Here is a 14,979-nt window from a genome sequence, read left to right as displayed (position 1 = left end):
GAATATTTACAGAGAATGAATTAAGCTACCATTGTATTAATAGCTCTTACATAGTCTATATAGCAGCGAATCCAGAAAAGTCTGACTGGAGCTCCTGAGTTATGATCAAAAGTTAAATCAGACTCCTAATCAGCAAAATGTCCCCTATCTCTCAGCAGTATTTTGGGACACCTGTGATCAGACAGCTAATGGCTACAGATAGAGTTATCTACAGGGAAGGCCCTGACTCGGAGGGCCTGACTGAATAGACCCACAAGCCTGCAGAATTTGAAAACTGAGAGCAAGAAACTTGACCCTGAAAATCCAAACTGCCCAATGAATGAAGCTTTTCACAGGTCTGTTTTCTATATAGAGGCATGGAGCTCTAGAAAAACAATATTCTTTAAAGGATAAAAAAAGATCCTCTTTAGTAAGATTTAGCTCAAGGAGCAGAGAAGGCTTTGCAAATAGGTTTAAGATATTGTACAAGATGCCCTGAGCTTAGTTGTGTGACTCAACATTTGCAATGATGCTATGTATATTAGACAGAGAAGCTATATGAGGTCTCTGGAAACTCCTACTTGAGCTTGCAACTCATGCTAATGTACTGTAGCAAGGCCATGTATTCAGTCACAGAGAATTATTCTTTGTGTTTAAAATAGTTCCTGCTATGTGAATGAATTCCTGATCACAAAAAAAGCAAGTGACTGTGTAATCAGACTATTGGCTGCAACTCTGCCCAACACCAGATACTGGGCAATGACTATCCCCATCATCATCTTGGTATTATAAAATTACCAAATCATAAGGTTAGGTGGCCATAGAAGTAATCCATTATGCAATAAAAATGATACTTTCTGGAACTGGCTGGAGAACATTAGGAGGGCACAAGTTACATAAGCAGGTAATAAGCCCTGTCTTCTTGAACAAAGTCTCTTTCTCAGCTCATATCTCTGGCCTTATGACTGACAGAAGCTTAGTTCACAGATAGGTTGGCCTGATAAATTAATACAAGCTGAAAATATAAAACCACATCAAGACAGAACAATGAGGAGTTTATTTGTTTGCTAGGGCTCTTGTAAAAATATACCATAGTCTTGGTGGTTTGAAACAGCAGAAATTTATTTTCTCACTGTTCTGGAAGCTAGATCTCTGAACTCAAGACATCAGCAGGGTCATTCTCTCTCTCAAAGCTGTAGAAAACAAGTGTTCCTTGCCTCATCCTAGATTCTGGAGGCTGTCAGAAATCCTTGGCATGTGTTGTCCTACAACTACATTGCTCCAACCTCTGCCTCTGTTGTCACATGACATTATACTCGTGTGTGTCTCCATATCCAAACCTTTCTTTCCTTTCTCTTATATAGACACCAGTTACTGGATTAGGGTCACATTCACCAGTCCCAAGAGTTACAACTTCAACATATATAGGTTGGTGCAAAAGTAATTGTGGTTTTTGCCATTGAAAGTAATTGAAAAAAAACGCAATAACTTTTGCACCAACCTAATAATTTGGGGAGCCACAATTCAACACATAACAAGGAGTGACACTAAAGACTGGTGCCAGGGGGAATCCTCATTGTGAGCAAACCTTGGAGGAGTAACTTGGTGGCTCACTTCTCTAGCCAATTGGTGAGGGTCTTGAAAGGAACGAGGTGAGAGGAGTTCAGAATCAAAGAGGCCTGGAGGAGCAGTATTCATGTTTATGCTGGTGAAGATTTTTGTGCCTCAAGGCTGGAAGCAGTGGCTCATGCCTGTAATCCTACCACTTTGGGAGGCCGAGGTGAGGGTGGATCACCTGAGGTCACAAGTTCAAGACAAACCTGGCCAACATGGCAAGACCCTGTCTCTACTAAAAATACAAAAATTAGCGCTAGACTTAGTGGCACATGCTTGTAGTCACAGCTACATGGGAGGCTGAGGCAGGAGTATTGCTCGAACCTAGGAGGCAGAGGTTGCAGTGAGTCGAGATTGCACCACTGCATACCAGACTGGGCAGCAGAGCAAGACTCCATCTCAAAAAACAACAACAACAACAAAAAAAAAAAGTTTTCGTGCCTCAGGTTAATGACCACTACAGTTTACACATCACATAGGACATGTTCAAAACCGAAATAGACTGGCAGGGCATGGTGGCTCACGCCGGTAATCCCAGCACTTTGGGAGGCCAAGGCGGGTGGACCCCTGATATCAGGAGTTCAAGACAAGCCTGGCCAACATGGTGAAAGCCCGTCTCTACTAAAAATACAAAAATTAGCCAGGTGTGGCGGTGGGCACCTGTAATCCCAGCTACTCCGGAGGCTGAGGCAGGAGAATCACTTGAACCTGGGAGGTGGAGACTGCAGTGAGCCGATATTGTGCCTTTGCACTCCAACCTGGGGAACAAGAGCGAGACTTCATCTAAAAAAAAAACAAAAACAAAAACAACAACAACAACAACAACAAACACCATATAGACAGGATGGCCATTAAGTGCATTAAGTGGGCATCAGTCAGCTTATTTTCTTGACTACCAGTATTTGTGGAAGAAGCCATGAATACAGTAAGTGTGGCAGCAGAAAGGAAAGCTATGCATAGGTCCAATGGTTTAAGCTTCTTTTCAAAAAATCCAGATCTACCTTCCACTGATGTTTGAAAGTCTAAAGTTGACAAAACAGGTATCAATGCTGAGCCCAGGAAATGGTGCTAATGGCTCCAAGGAGACTAGTTCAGTCGCTCATGACAAAATAATTATTTCCAGCCCTTGTATCCTGGAGGGAAGCATTTCAACCAAAACAAAATTAGCTCTTACTTTAGTACTGATTTGCCTTCTCTGCCCATAGTTTTACTGACAACACCAACATCTAAGATTTATAACATGTGACATCATTTCAGTTTAAAACATCCATTTTATAGAAAAGATAGGGTGGCAATGAGAACATGACTGTGAGATCCACTGATTCTATCCTATGTCATATTATCCAGAATTACCAGGCTAATGGTATAATGGGATGTCTTATTATAAAAGACTCAACTATGGTACTATGTATAACAAAACACTCCTCAGGGTTGCAATGTTGTCTGCAAGAATACAGTGTATGCATTGAAATGATTTCTTGAAATAGGAAATTTGAATCGAATAGTGAAACATACAAGTTCATTGATGAAAGAAGACTGGCCTTTCTCACCACCACTGCCAGTCACCTTGAGGAATGTAGGCTTCCTTCCCCTGAAATCTTAGGCTCTGATGGATTACATTTCTTGGTTTCTTAGGTATGAGAGGTGGGAACATTTGCGGTAGGGAACACAGTAGAATAGGGTTCTCTATTACATAATGGTGGCAGGGAGGATGTGTTGACATTGGAACTTCCTCTTGGGCCTCTGGTGGCCTTCCATGCCTAGTAGAATGGGGAAAAACAACTGGAGCAATTTAGGTTAGGGTCAAGGAACTCAAGGGCTTGGACTTCTCAGAGATGAAGATCTGGGTCACTCCATCAGGCAAGCAACGAAGGCCAGATGAAATGCTGCTTGAAGGGTTGGCATATCTAGGATTGGTGGTGGAAATGTGAGATGAAAAATATCACTAACAACCTGGGGGCCAGTTGGAGTCAAGATGATTGCAGCTTCTGTAGCTTATTTCGCTGACCATTGCATATTAAATCATTTGTAGAGACCATGAAGACTAAGTAACAGAGAAGATTTAATGCAGGGTGCATATGGATTGAGTGCAGGGTGCGGTTTTCATCTGTTTATTACTAATATCCCAGGTGTCCATCCCCCATGCCTCCCCCATGATTTCTTCCAAGGACAAAGGAGGAAGGGCCCACAGAAAGTGCAACTCAAAAAGACGGGAATAAACACTCTGAAGAAGCAATTTTTGATCAATTGAAGTGAAAGCTGATGGATAAATTATTGGATTGGACAATCTTGAAAAGCACTCTACATGCTTCCTAGAAGCATCTGTTGCCCATAACGATAAACTCAAAAATGCACGTTGGTATTGTTTTTCCCTTCCTCCCTGCCTCACTCTCCCTAGTTCTTCCCTACTGCACCCTGGCATCGCTTCCCAAACCATCTGCACACAATGCCTCATCTCAAGTCTATGTTTGAGGAAATTCAAGCTAAGACAAGAAACTTTATCCTCCACCCTCCAACTCATTTTTAGCATTGTTTCAGTCATTATGACAATAATATATTTATCTCTAACACCTGATTTTTAAAAGTAGCAAACAACCAAAGCAGACTGTGTCCCATAGCATAGACTATTAACACATAGATTAGCATGCTTTGCTTATTTTCAGCTTTTTTTTTCCTTTTACGGTCTCCATGTCAATTAATAAGACAAAGAGGTGCATATGTTTAATTTTAAAGTCCTCAAGAAGGATCGATAAACTGTCTTTTTTAATACAATGGGGGGCCACTCGAAAGATGAATATCTGTTATTAAGGAACACTTTGAAGTTGGTTCTCTGCTCTCTTTCATGAAAAGAGACAGTCAGAAAATCTGAGAAAGTAAGTAGGTTATCTAAGGTAACTCCCGAGGATTATGAACAATATCCTGATTATGAACGATATCTCAATTACTTGAGATCTCTTCATTCATCCAAACCACTAATATTTTGGTCATCTGATAGGTTCCAGGAAGTTTTCTGGATATTTAGAGTATAGCAGTGAATAAGATAAAGAGCCTCTACTTGCAACTTATATTCTATTTGGTAAATTGAACAAAATCATAAGTGTGTATGTCATGTAATGATGCATGCTAAGAAGAAAATGGTTAGAAAGGTAAAGAGAGATAAAAGGGATAAAGAGGGCTGAGGATTGGCATCTAGACAAGGGAATAGAAAAAGACATTCTTAAGAAGATGACATTTCAATAGCATCCTGAAGGAACTGGGAAGTGAACCATCAACTATTTGGGGATAAGTTTTCAAGACAGAAAGAATAAGAGGGAAAGGATCTGAGGCAGGAACATGCAGAGCACACAAGGAAAGAGTGAGGAGGCCAGGGCAGGGTGCAAGAGGGAGGTGGGAAAGAGAGGCCAGATTGCTGAGGGGCACGTAGGCCACTGTAAGACCTTTACTTTTTTTTCTTAGAAAGATGGGAATGCCCATGAGTGTTTTATGCCCAGGGAAACCTTGACATAAAAAGAAGATGCAGATCAGAAGTGTGATGGCATCCTAAGCAAGCAGTGTGGTAACAATAGGGTCTCAGGATTCTATTAACTTTCAAAGCACACAAAATTAATGGAAAATTTAAACATTAAGTAAAACTATTTTAATTCCACTTTAACTCTATAGTAATGTGAATTCAGTTTTTAGCCCACTCTTTCTCTCTTCTACTCTCTCAATATCTGAGATTGTTGACTGCTAAAATATCACTGATTTTACTATAATCTGATACAATACAAAATTTGTGAGACATAGTTGTGATTGCCTGTCTCTAAAAGCTTCACAGACAGAATACAGAAGCCATGGATAATGCTGAGCCTCAGACCTAAGGGATTGCTCTTGACTAATTGCAAAGTTTATTTTTTTTTGTCTCTTTTTATAACGCTGTGTCATCTAGGGGTCCCCAGTCCAATGGCTTGTGTTCTCTTGCTTAGTTCCTCATGTCTACTGAACAGCTGCTAAATGTGGCAGCCTGGTGTGCAGAGACCACAAGTCACATTTCCAGCACACATTCCCACATTACCATCGTTATTTCACATTTTAAAATAATACCAACTGAAAATGAGGTGCCAATCTTTTACAAAAGCCAAAACCCATTTATTTATACAGATAGAAGGATAAAAACATATACATTTGATATTCAAGCAATTTTTATTTTATATAAAAATAAAAAGTTATTTAACATCAGAATTATTTATTGACTGAAATATCTCAAAGGGGTACCCTGACATATATTTTATATTTATGAATTATATATTTCAAAGGAAATACAAGATTGCTTTTTTAGGAAACTAGTCTGAGGTTTATAGTATGCCTCATACACCTATGCCCTTGATTTTATTTTCTCAAATGAGCAGAGATTTGAAAATGGCCCTCATGAAATTCAATTACCATTTCTTAATGTGCCAGGGCTTCCAAAGACTGTAATTGTGGTAAATCCTCAGAGATTATCCCGATGATCAATGGAAAGTCTTTGCAGGGTAGAAAACATGTTGCCTAATCTGCTCTCAAAAACAAATTTATCTACCAAAGGTGGTCTTTATAGTAAACCGATGAGCAATTTTATTTCCTTCACCCAACGCCAAGAACTGCACTGGTTTCCCAACTTTGCACTTCTGCCATATGAGAGCACAGCCAGGAGAGAGAGAAGAAATGGATAAAAATGGCAGCATGAAACTGTGTACACCAGCAGGTGTCCAGTCACAGCCTCTGTGCCATACTGTATCTGAGTTTCCTAAGCAACTATGCTCCCTAGGAAACTGGTTAAACTGCTTCTGTAGAAACTATTTACTGAGCAATTCCTCCTTCAAATCAGCTTTATGTAGAGAGTGCAAGAACGTGATGAGAGAATATTTTCCACCTCCTCAGTTCTCTAGACCTTCTTGTGGAGTATTTTAGAACTATACTGAATAAATGTGAAACCGTATTTGTCATGGTTTTCTATTACTTTTCTGCTTGTTTCATTGCATATAATACAGGGAAAGCAATACTGTAGAATGTTGTTCTTCATTTGATAGTTTTGGACAGCTAGAGAAATTACCCAAATTGCTTATGGAACTAATTTGAGCTATTCCTTTCCCAAACAAGGCACATAAATGACATACACTGTAATGTGGGTTCAAAAGAACATTGAATTAACCTGTCTTATAATGAATTACATCTATCTTTACTAAATTGAGCCATATTTATGCACTATCATGAGAAACATGGAGTTACATTTTTAATACAGTGAAAAATGCATATATTAATAAAAATACACACCTTCTTGTGATCTCCATGTTTTATTCACATGTTTATGAAAGTTAATTTTTATTACTGCTTTCATTTATTAATCCAACCTTTAAATATCCTGTACATTTCCCTGTTTTATTAACTTTAAGACAAGATTTGAAGTTTAGAAATAGAACTATTGTCTAGGGCCAAAATGTGTGTGAGTTGACAAAAGAAAGAAAAGAGAATTATATAAAAAATCTTTATCTGTAAATTTCTTGATCAACCTTATGGTGCTTGTTACAGTAGAAAATAATGCACTTGTTTTCAGATCTATTTTATCCATTAGAATACAAGTCCCATAAGAACAAGTATAGTTTTCATTTTTAAACCCTAGCTCAGAGAAGGATCATGAATATTCAGTAGATTAAAAAAAAACTAGTGCAAGATAAAGTGAACTGAACGCCCCCCAAAATACCTGGAAAAGCTGGATCTGCTCAGTTTTTCACAACAAAACATTTATTGCTTTTCTCTGCTTTATTTTCAAATTTAATATATTAATATGTTAAAGAAGGTAAACTTGCTAAGTTCTTATCATCCTAAATTAAGTACTATTCATAGACTATAATGGTATGTTTCTCTATCGACATATATGCATGTATGCCACACACATGCTTTTACTTAAATAAGATGTGATATTACTTTTAAAATATACATATTTGTCTTCTTTTCTCTGCCTTACACCACTCCTGCTCTAAGTCTTTCATTTTTTTGTCATTGTAAAATTAGTTTAGTAGAAATTCTTATGTATTGTAAGTTTTAGCAAAAGAAATACTAAGGCAAATTTTTTGACTCTTGATGCTGTTTACATCTCTTGCCATATTTTGGATATTTTTTACATATTCAAATATCTCTATCTTTTCTTATATAATTTTCAACATTTCAGTATTATTTTTTAAAATCCTCAATTTCTAGATTATAAAGACAAGCTTTTATATTATCTTTTTGCATTTTTATTTGCTTTATTTTCTACATTTATGTCACTAGGGATGACAGAATTTATTTTTGTACATAATGTAAAATCAAAGTCCAAATGTATTTCCTTCCAGAGTGAGCTGGATGGAACCTTTCCCCATTCCAACATATACATAGAAAGCAGAGGGCTTATTAGCCATACAGAATCCCTTTAGTCTTAGAAATTAGCTGTTATTCATTACTGAGTGTCCAGAGCACACCAAAACCTAAATTACAAAACAATATTTTAATAATAATTTCTCGGCCGGGCGCGGTGGCTCAAGCCTGTAATCCCAGCACCTTGGGAGGCCGAGACGGGCGGATCACGAGGTCAGGAGATCAAGACCATCCTGGCTAACACGGTGAAACCCCGTCTCTACCAAAAAAGACAAAAAACTAGCCGGGCGAGGTGGCGGCCGCCTGTAGTACCAGCTACCCGGGAGGCTGAGGCAGGAGAATGGCGGGAACCCGGGAGGCGGAGCTTGCAGTGAGCTGACATCCGGCCACTGTACTCCAGCCTTGGCGACAGAGCGAGACTCCGTCTCAAAAAAAAAAAAAAAACCCAATAATAATAATAATAACAGTAATAATAATTTCTCTGTTAATCTTTTTAAGATACTTCACATTTTCTTGCTTTATTAAATAATGTTGAGTTACATTTGTTGCTGAGGTCTGTTTCTGCCTTCCCCCATTCCTTGCAATAGACTTGAAGCTCTTTACCATTCCTACCTTAAATCATTCTCTTATTTTAACGTGGTGGAAATACAGGCTGACTTACTTCTAGCTAACACTCCACAATCTTTATCAGTGTCTCCACCAAAAGAAATGTACACATTGAAATTCCCCAAATTTTTTTCCAGGCTTTGTTTCTTTTCTCTTTGTGCTCCTTGATAGGTGGCTATTATGAGTTGAATTTTGTCTCACAGAAAAGTACGTTAAAGCACTGACTCTCAGTACCTCAGAATGTGACCTGGAAATAAAATCTTGTACCACATAACCACATAACAACATTTTGGTCAATGACAGATCTCATATAGAACAGTGGTCCATTAAGATTATAATATTATATTTTTACTGTATGTTTTCTATGTTTAGATATGTTTGGAGACACAAATACCACTGTGCTACAATTGCTTACAGAATTCAGCACAATAACATGCTGCACAAGTTTGTAGCCTGGGAGCAATAGACTCTATCATATAGCCTAGGTGTGCAATAGACACTACCGTCTATGTAAGTATACTCTACACAGACAATATAGTCTACTAACACCGTAGAAGACCCAATTCACTCTTCTCCTTACTCACTACCATCTAGCCGCACTGCTCATCTTTCACATATTGGAGTATTTGATTCTGTTTGTTTATGCTGTTCTCTTGTGTGAATAATTCTCCCCCATACCCACAATCATTCTTTTTCATGGATGTCTCTTCATCATTATTCAAGTATCAATTTAAGTGCTACTTTCTTAGAGAGGCCGTCTTTAACTACCCTATCTAATGCTGTTACTGGATTTGCTATTACTATTAATCTATTTCAAAATATTTGGCCATTGGCTCCAACCTACTTACCATAATATTATATAATTTACAATGTACAAAATTGTAGAGTTTTTGTATGCAAATTTGATAGCCATCTGCCTTCCACTTTAGACTCTTAGATAATTTGGACACTTTAGTCACTTTAGTTCTGTGAAGAACAAAGCCACAACTATTGCATTCGCCACTGTGTCTTGCTTCTTAGTATAAGGCCTAGTAATCAATTAGCAATCATCAATAAAGAAGAAAAGGAAGGAAGGAAGGAAGGAAGGAAGGAAGGAAGGAAGGAAGGAAGGAAGGAAGGAAGGAAGGAAGGAAAGAAGGAGGGAAGGAAGGAAGTGAGAAAGGTACTGAGGGAGAAAGGAAGGGATTAATGACATAAACAAGAGATGTTATTCCTAAAATGAAATGGCTCTCATTTAACATGCTAAATAATTGGGTAGAGAGACTCATCTATTATCAGCTGTTTCTTGTCTCTGTTGACATGTGTCCAGCTATTGGAATCTATGGCATTGTTTTAAGTGGCCAAAGAGAGACTTTAGCTTCTAATGCTATACATTTAGCTAGTCTTTGTATTTTCTCTAAATTTGGGGTGAACAATTGTGTTTTTTAAATGTTAAGCTTAAAGAAAATCTGATTTCTTCTCCATGAAGATATTACTATCATTATCTGAAGTCATTCAGTCATGTATTTATAGACTGTGCATTATCATTTGATATTTATTGTAAGAAAAACACTAAGGTACATTCAAATATGTATTATATATTAAAACATTGTTTATATTTGTTTATTTATTTTAATATTTTATTCATTTTTTTGAGACAGAGGCTTGCTCTGTTGACAAGGTTGGAGTGCAGTGGCATGATCATGGCTCACTGCAGCCTTGACCCCCTAAATGAATTAATATCTCAGATCAAACTGCAGATTTTTAAAAAGAAAGTATTCCGTTCTTATTGAATGTGACTAAAGCAGGATGGAAGAAGTTATTTGATTTATCAATAATATGATTGTCCAGTTAATTTTTTTCAAACTTTAAGGAATTCTGGAAATATTGTATATTCACATTATATAGTTTAAGGAGGAGTGATTTAAATTGTTTTCTCCATTTTTTTTCTCCTGCTTCAACTTACTGGTTCTATTTCTAAGATACAAAACAAAGTAATGGAGGAAAGAAGAGCATACAAGCATACAAAAATAATATTTTGGAAGTATTTCTTCAGGGTGATTAGGCAGCTTTCACTTAGGAATGTTCAGAAAGTATATGCCATGCTCTCAGAACATCTCAATGAACTCAGGTAGCAGAAAGAAGCAACATGATGGGTTTCCAGTGTCAGTCATGAGCATCTTACCAGAAAGCCTTAATAAACTGAAGAGCTTTGCAGTGCCTGCAAATCAAATTTATAAGCCAATACAAACTTTTCTCTAGTAATATAAAGGAAAACCAAAGAAAATTAAAAGAGAAACTCAGTGGCCTCATTTGTGAATTCTGACCACATAATTAGTAAAGACCATGGACACTGCATTTTTATGTTTTACTTTTTGGAAAAGACAGCTTGAGTTAATCCAATAGTCCCCCAAACTCTATTGAATGTGATTTCATCATAAGGTTTATATGAAGTAGCTACTAGTAAAAGAACAAAAAAAAAAAAAAAAAAAAGAAAGAAAGAAAGAAAGAAAAGTGGATAACACTAGGCCTACACTGTTATTCTATGATTTATTAGTGCTTCATTCCATTGAGGGTATAATTTTTCTGTCTACATTTAATAGTTTCTACTGTTTTTCTATAATTGGAAAAAAAATAACTAAAACTGCCTATCTCACTGGTCCGTAATGAATGCAGATTTAATGTTAGACAATATTAATGGGTGGGAAAATGCAATTATTCTCATGGCAGCAACTCTTAATTTAGGTTATCTCCCAACAAGCTGTTGGCTATTTCAAAAAATTAAAATACTCAATCCAAAACCATCTTGAGATATGTATGGTAATGCTAGACTTTTTCTCATAGCCTTGTATTTAGAACCTAACATTTCTTAAAATTCTTGTTTCTTAGCAAATTGGCAGAGTCTCTGGCTTGAATAAAATTGTTAAATTTCTGAAAAGACCATGTGTATTTTATTTTAATGTTCATCATATGTATCTTTTCCAGGAAAAGTAGTTAAAATTTGACTTCTATATTCATATAGATGATGGCAGCTTAGAGGCAATTTAGCTCATTCTTGTGTGTTAAGCAGTGACTATTTCCTCTGAGCAATATCAGACTGATAAAAATCAATTCTACTTTTCACAGACTTCTATAACAAGTTACTGCAAGAACCTTTTCATCTAATAACAGTGTGCAAATTTCTTCATTGTATTTCTTTTTTTTTTTTTTTTTTTTCAGTTTATCTCTACCATCATAAAGGCAGTAAGAAATTTCGGGGATAATTTATCCACCCCAGTGTTTTTATATAAAAAAGTAACTGAATCATTTAGATAGCTTGTTGTCTCTTCTATTTTTAAAGATCTTTGCTTGAAAGCTTGCTCAAGACACACCATGCATATTTGACATCACAAGGAAAGAAATGGTAAGGATTTTCAGACAAAGATTCTGAAGTTATAAAAGACTGGGCCACAACTGTTTTCTAAATTTGTAGTCTTCGATAAGTTATTTCAATTCGGATGCTGTATTTTCTCATCTGTAAAATGACAATGACAGTACACCCTCATGTTTATTAAAATAATTAATTGCTATAATTCAAGTGGAGTTCATACGTATTTATAATAGGAACATTGCTTTCCTTACAAAGGTTGTACTAAATTTAATTTTCTATAAAGGTAAAGTCAATATTTCATATGGGTAAGCTGGGCATTCATTTATGAGATATGGTTTAGAAAAAAGTACTATAAATTAAAGGTAAAAGTATGTTAAGTTATAATTACCACATCATATACCAATAAGGGTTATGAATAGTTTGATCCACGTTAAAAACTATTTTTACAGAATATTAATCTAAATGCTCATTTCAGGCAAGCATCTTGTCTACAAAAAATTCTGACAATGACTTTTCAAACTTTATATAAAATTTCTAAGAATGAAGACACTGCTGTCTTTATAAACACAGGATTCTGTCTTCAAATAACTATAAATATAAGAAGTTTATGCCAACACTTCAGTGTAATTCCCTCTTGTAATTTCTACCCATTTGTATCAATTATAATCCTTATATATTAATCCCTCAATCTCAGCAAGTTATTCTAATACTGATATTTAATGATATCAAGCTCCATTCTCTACTATTTTTTCCCTTCAAGTTAAATCTCCCTTCAGTCATTGTTTACCTCACATAATTAAAATTCAAGTTATCTCATAACCACATTAATCCTTGATAAATGTAAACCTTTTCGTCCACCAAACACTTGCGTTAGCAGCTAAGAATTGTTCTTTCCTTCTTTGGTCCCCTTCCCTTCCTTAAAGGCAAGGCTGTAGTCCTATGTATATATTATGTTCTATCTTGCAAGTTTTGATTATAAACCAATCTGCGTTCTTATATTCGCTAATGGCTGATATAAAGTATGATGTGCCCTAAGGTAATTTACTTTCTAGGAGAATCTTGATATGCAAAACACATTAAAGTACAAAGTAAGCTGTAATGGTGGAGTGAAGTTTTATGATGTGATCATAATTTAGAAAGAGACTCAGTTCAGGGCTACATCGAATGACAACATAGAGAAAGTTCCTCATTCTAACTACTCATAAATGATCATATTCTTTTAAAGATATATTGAGACAGACTATCAAGATTTCTCTAATTATCCAATAGGGATTTTGCTACAGATACAAAAGCCCATGGCCATTTTAGTCAGAGAATATTAGGAGAGCATGGAATCTTTGTGATTATTTACCACTCTTTTACACTGGCTGAAGTAATGCCCAGAAAACTCAAAAAATTTGTACAAGTTCATACACTTAGTTCACTTGGAAGATGTGCCTTACTTAAATCCAGGAGTTTTGAGACTTAGGCCCATTTTTGTTCTATTAACTTCATGAAACCACCATCAGTTGATGTTTGTGGGGATGAGGTGATATTTTAGACAGTATCAAAACTATCCTGGAGTTGGCAAATTGTCAATACAAATAATCACTTATGGATGAGAAAAGATAATTTTATTTCCATTTATATTTAAAGAGATACATTACTAGAACTTTATGTTTGCTATATAGAATTTGTTGATGATATTAGAATCATCTAAGTTGTCTTTGACACGTGTGTTTGTGCTCTTTTTGAAAGTTAATTTCTGTGCAATCACAAATTTAATTGGAATTTACAATTAATAGGTAGATTTCTGCCTTTGTGAGCCATTCAAATTCAATAGTGCCTAATGACTATTGGATTGTCACCATCAATACAATATGTATTGTCAAGCATATACCTATATCATGCAGTCATTTAAAAAATTAACACTATGTTTTACACCAAAGGGTTAATCATTGAGAATTGAGAATAGTTGTTCAGGCACTGTGATAGATGTTGTTTGATGTGTGAGTTTCTGTGATTAAAACAATGGCCTTCAGTTTGCAGTGCCATCAGCCCAGTACATGTTACCAATACTAAATTCACTTTTTAGAGTAGAACCATACGCCCAACTTACATTGCAATTACTGCAGAGGAAGAGAGATGGAGAAGTTAAAATGAAACATTTCAAGGATGAATGGGCACTGAAAATTGGTAAAGTGGCAGAAAAGTCCAAGCTGGAAGAATGAAAAAGTGAATGTACGGAGAAAAAGGAGTTTGGAAAACAGAAAAAAAAAGAAGATATTTTGCAGAAACATCTGTTTGCTGTTGCTAAAAATCTTAGCATTTAAATGTTCTCATTTGGGCTCTGAAGTTAGCACTTCCTTGAAGTAGTTCACACCTTTGCTATTGCTCCTGTTCAGCTACAGATCATTTTATACGAGGCTGATTTTAACAATAAAATGGTGCATTAATTTACAACGTGTTGAATGTTTTAAAAGTGGCAAAATCTAGGCTTTTGTAAAATTTTAGAATCTGGAAAAATTAGAAATCCTTTATAAAGCTCTTTAAAATACCAGAATGGCTTTATGCACAAAAAATTACATGCTGATTAAGAAAATTAGAAAGTTCAGTAATAAAAGAAGAAGTATATCTACCTCTAAGCCAGTGGGTTTCCAATGACTTTCTAGAGTTTCTATTTGGTTGTGAGGCACATATAAACTTAGACACTATTTAAATATAATTTTTATTATAATCCCTCGTTATTTTCTTCCTTCCCTACCTCTTCTCCCTCTTCTTTCTTCCACTCTCTTATGTTTTTATTTCTATTTTTTCCTTTCTTTTCTTTTTGTCTCCATTGCCCTATTTTCTTTTTTCTGCCTCTTATTTTTTTTTGTTTATTTCAAATGTTTATTTGTGTTTTTATTAAAAAAAATAAACTGGAAAGCAAAAAAAAAAAAAAAAAAAAAAGCCTGTTCAGGGTTCTTTCTCATCTCCCTCACTGGAGTAGCTAATGTTTTGGAGTTTCACATTTCTGAAATATCTTAATATTTCAGATGCAGATAAGATAAGCAATGGGGCATTCTGTGCATAATATA

At 35.8% G+C, this 14,979-nt stretch overlaps 1 long non-coding RNA gene across 1 annotated transcript; it reads left to right on the top strand.

Moving 5' to 3' along the window:
• The first annotated feature begins 3,323 nt into the window (after positions 1-3,323).
• LOC112428054 (uncharacterized) lies at positions 3,324-14,359 on the top strand. The gene is made up of 3 exons (XR_003019917.2): positions 3,324-3,520; positions 11,891-11,953; positions 13,995-14,359. It is a non-coding gene; the product is annotated as an uncharacterized lncRNA (long non-coding RNA).
• The last annotated feature ends 620 nt before the right edge of the window (positions 14,360-14,979 follow it).

The sequence above is a fragment of the Macaca nemestrina genome, chromosome 16 (genome assembly GCF_043159975.1).
Source record: "Macaca nemestrina isolate mMacNem1 chromosome 16, mMacNem.hap1, whole genome shotgun sequence".
Classification (NCBI taxonomy): Eukaryota; Metazoa; Chordata; class Mammalia; order Primates; family Cercopithecidae; genus Macaca; species Macaca nemestrina.
This window is presented reverse-complemented; position numbering and strand designations above follow the sequence as displayed.